The 4,966-nt window shown below is 36.4% G+C and overlaps 1 long non-coding RNA gene across 1 annotated transcript in view; it reads left to right on the forward strand.

Moving 5' to 3' along the window:
• The window catches only part of LOC106531435 (uncharacterized), a 10,662-nt gene that overhangs the window by 1,916 nt on the left and 3,780 nt on the right, over positions 1–4,966 (forward strand). The window lies entirely within an intron of this gene.

The following is a 4,966-nucleotide window of genomic DNA, read 5'->3' on the forward strand; positions in this document are numbered from 1 at the left end:
CATTTCTGCCAGTGGAGTAAGAACATTTTACTTGGTAAGATTCTTGAAATACTTGATTTGACTCAATTTTTTCTTATTTTATTTCTTATCTTATCTTACACATTCTGAAAACAAGATGATTATTCTTACACAATCAGTTCTTGTTTAGTAAATCAGTCTGAAAACAAGATCAAAAAGACTTTTTGGCTGATATAAGGTTTAAAAACTTGGTTAGATGGACAGTTTTTACAGTGTTGTTGTGCATCATCATCATCATCATCATCATCATCAGCTGCAGCTTCATCTTCCAGGAGGATTTATTTCACTTTTATCTTCAGGATGTCTTCATTAGCCCAGGAGGAAACCTAATGATCAAACTAAACAGTGTCAGGAGTTTGTTTCTGTTTGGATAAAAACTTAATTTGGTTTAAATAAATGTTTTTAGAGCTAAAAAATAAGAGCAGCTGTAGATTTAACAAACCCAACGTTACTGTCAGATTTTAAAGTTTGAAGCAAACTTCTTGTTTCAGACAGTGCTGAACTTGTTTCACCAAATAAAATCATTGTTTATTTTTTACTTTAATTAGTGTGAAGTGCAGTGAGAGTAAAGTGTGACAGTGTTATCAGCATTAGCACAGAAAATAAATGATTTGAATGAATATTCCACATAATAAAGATGTTTGTTAGTTTGTCTCTGCAGCACAAACATCTTTATTTCTTTTATTTAACACCCAAAGTTCAACAAATACAGAATAAATTTACATAAATGAGTTCCTCCTGACAGATACTCTGTAAAAACTGTTTGTAATAAAGTAAAACTCATGGCAACAGTTTTTTTTCTTATGTTTCTTTTTACGTTTAGTTCTAACATTCAGGACAACCTGGAGCAGAAACCCACAGAGAGAATCTGATCTAATTTATCATCTAAAGGTTGATGTGAGCAAAGCTGAAAAATGAGGCACAATAAATTCATGTTTGAACTGTTTTTATTTGACACATTTTAAATCCCAGGATTGGTTAAGCTCTAACATTCTGAATTAAATCTTTTTTTGAGGAAACGCATGTTTGAAGTCAGAGGTTTAAACTAAAATGATGGTAAATATTTGTCAACTTTAAAAATAACAACAATCTCCTGTGACACTGACATTGTGATCTGTCAGCTTTTATCAGTTTTARTGTGTTTCTGCATTTTAGTTTGACTTCGACTGAACTGTGAAGCACTTTGGTCAGATTTTATGATTTTAATTTATTATTTATAAAAAATTAGCATAGACTACTACAGCATGTTGTAGCTCAAAATGTGTAAAAGTAAAGAAAAACTAAGTTAAGTTACTGATTAACTTGAATTATATTGACTGTGAAAGTTCTCCACAAAATAAAACCAATAACTCCTCTCTGAGTGTTTTATTGAAGGGATTATGAGATATTTTGCTAACAGAAAATCAGACTTAATTCTAACATTTAATTTCAAGGTTTAGAGACATCATGCATGTCGTGGAAATGTTCCACCAGGCAGAGATACGGGAACAAAGTGAAACTGTGTGGTCTGGTCTTTAGATTATTTAATAGAAAGATGCAGACAGAGGGTAAAAAAAGTATTGAACASACTTACTGAAATTTATCTAATACTTTGTACAAAAGCCTTTGTTGTCAATGACAGCTTCAAGACGCCTCCTGTATGGAGAAACTAGTGGCATGCATTGCTCAGGTGTGATTTTGGCCCATTCTTCCACACAAACAGTCTTCAAATCTTGAAGGTTTCGTGGACCTCTTCTATGAACTCTGATCTTTAGTTCTTTCCATAGATTTTCTGTTGGATTCAGGTCAGGTGATTGGCTGGGCCATTCCAGCAGCTTTAGTTTCTTTCTCTGAAACCAACTGAGAGTTTCCTTGGCTTTGTGTTTGGGCTCATTGTCTTGCTGAAATGTCCAGCCACGTTTCATCTTCATCATCCTGGTAGATGGAAGCAGATTTTTATCAAGAATGTCTCTGTACATTTTTCCACTCATCCTTCCTTCAATTATTTGAAGTTTGCCAGTACCATATGCTGAAAAACAGCCCCACACCATGATGTTCCCACCTCCAAACTTCACTGTTGGTATGGTGTTTTTGGGCTGATGTGCAGTGCCATTTGACCTCCAAACATGATGTGTATTCTGGCATCCAAACAGTTCAATGTTGGTCTCATCTGACCAGACTATATTCTCCCAGTATTACACAGGCTTGTTTAAATGTTGTGCAGCAAACTTTAAAGGAGCTTCAACATGCTGTTTCTTCAGCAGTGGAGTCTTGCGTGGTGAGCGTGCATACAGGCCATGGTGGTTCAGTGCATTACTTATTGTTTTCTTTGAAACAAWCGTACCTGCTAATTCCAGGTCTTTCTGAAGCTCTCCACAAGTGGTCCTTGGCTCTTGGACAACTCTTCTGATAATTCTTTTCACTCCTCTGTCAGAAATCTTGTGAGGAGCACCTGGTCGTGGTCGGTTTATGGTGAAATAATGTTCTTTCCACTTCTGAATTATGGCCCCAACAGTGCTCACTGGAACCTTCAGAAGTTTAGACATTCTTCTGTAACCGATGCCATCATTATGCTTTGCAACAATAAGGTTGTGAAGGTCTTGAGAGAGCTCTTTACTTTTACCCATCATCAGATGGTTCTTGTGTGATACCTGGCCATCATTTGGGACTGAACCAGCTGATATTAACTTGCACTGACAAGGGGCAGGCTTGTTTTCTAATTACTGAGAGAGTTCAGCTGGTGTCTTGGCTTTCCATGCCTTTTTACACCTCCCTTTCTTCATGTGTTCAATACTTTTTCCCTGTGCCATTCCACATTATTACAAATAACTTCATTTCTGGACATTTATGGTTTGATTTCTTTGTATGTATGGATCACTTGGGTTGTTACCAACATCTGGTGAAAATTTCATGTCATTAGCACCTCTAGTAATATATTTACTGAGAAAAATGGTGACGTGTTCAARACTTATTTTACCCGCTGTATATGCAAAGATTTGASTGGRCACCATGACAGAGKGGAAATCAGCAGCTCAGTCAACTTACCAACAGACAAGAAATACATTATATACTTCTGGGCGTGGCCCGTTCGAACAAATAAGAGCCTGATAAATAGTATGAAGATATCAAGGACCAATAGAAGAATTACAAGTTTATAAAGGCAATATGAAATTAGAACAAGGTTACCGGCATCAGATGGCATCTTTAAGGAGAACAGATCAAACACTGAGCAGTTTATCAGAGACAAACAAAACAGGAACATGTCGAGGTGATGTGCAGTTATTCAGYCATCATATAATATTCTTGCATTAACCTCCCTCCTCTTGATTAGTCACTAATCTATAAAAATATGGAAGAAACAATCATATATCCATAAGTAACCATAAACTGCATCAACACTAATGTAAAAGGAACAAGTGCAATGTAAAAACAGTGCAAACAGATTTAATAAGTCAAACATGTCAAAATTTAAAGAACTAAGTGTGCAAAATTCAACAAGGTATCACAACACAAGTTCTGCCTCCCAGTGAATCAGCTAACATTTAGCACTTATGTGCCATCAGAATCTTATCTTGGATAAAATGTTAACTTAATAACAACCATTTGTCAATAAATTAACCTTAAATAATGCAAACTAGGACAAGGCAAGTTGTAGAAACGCTGAAGGCATTTACTTCTAGCAAGAGATTGAACAAGTTTAAATAGCAAATGACAAGTGAAGACAACACAACTTTATGAATAAATGTAGAAATGTCATTAAAATGTCCAAAATTTAGTTCCCACCCCATTCAGGTAAGGTTTGTTCCACCCTAAKCATTCCACAATCATAAAAAAATACAAATCAAACTCTAAAATATCAGAGCAAACAGAATGTYAACTCTGCAAAASCAGAAAAGTAAGTAGCTAAAAAGAAAAAGAAGAACAAAAATAAAATGAAAACACAAAATATTTTTAAGCAAAAACCACAAGGCATGAACTCAATGTATGAATTATTAATTCATTTATAATCAGTTATAACTGCTGCAAGTGAATGAATAGATGTGATTGTTGTTATTTAACAGTTTTGTCTTTAAGACAAAAAGATATTTTATATTATTTAGACGTTATCCTGTTACTAAGACAACAGACAGTTTGATACAAGGACAAAGGCTGATTTTAAAGAAACATATTTTSGTTCTAAAATGAAAACAATTCAGTTTGTTGAAGAACTTAAATCAATAACTGAATCAATGGGAGCTTTAGTGAATCGTTACATTTAAAGAATCATCTGAAGGAGTTTGTTGGGGATGGTGCTCAGCTGCACCAGTCTCTGTAAAATCTGCTGAGTCATCATGAGTTCCATCTGAAACTGTGTTAGCTGGTTCGTGGAGCCACTTCAGCCTCCATCGGTTGGTAAAAATACAAACTGTGAGACTGAAGACGTTCAGGAGATGTGTGAGAAACACGACATGGTTTGAATAAGAACACAAACACTGAATYCTGAGGATCCTCTGCTGTTATCTTTGGAGCCCATCACATGCTCCACTCCAAGCAGAAGAAGAAAGTGGAATCTTGGCTTTTGTTCATGTCAAACAAAGCGGGCTGAGCACTTGTAATGGATGCTGATGAGCCGTGGTGTGGCTCTGAGACGGAGCAGAGATGGTTTCCAGATGAGGAACATCCTCTTTTATCATCCTGTTCATGCTTTGGGACAGGCAGGGGGACGGCTTTCTTCTTGAGTCTCTGCAGAAATGAAGCGGCTGCAGTTTGACTGCACATGGAGGGCTGCTGAAGACCAGGGGGCTTAACTTGTGTGTCAGCTGAGGTTTGACYGCTGCATGTGAGACTTTTACCTGTTTGATTCACTTCTCGTGCATCACACCTGGCTCACTCTCCACTTTCATCTGTAGGTCTTGATTAGGTGCAGGGAATGATACACTGCAAAAACTGTCCATCTAACCAAGTTTTAAAACCTTATATCAGCCAAAAA

This window comes from Austrofundulus limnaeus, unplaced genomic scaffold, assembly GCF_001266775.1.
Source record: "Austrofundulus limnaeus strain Quisiro unplaced genomic scaffold, Austrofundulus_limnaeus-1.0 Scaffold633, whole genome shotgun sequence".
Lineage (NCBI taxonomy): Eukaryota > Metazoa > Chordata > Actinopteri > Cyprinodontiformes > Rivulidae > Austrofundulus > Austrofundulus limnaeus.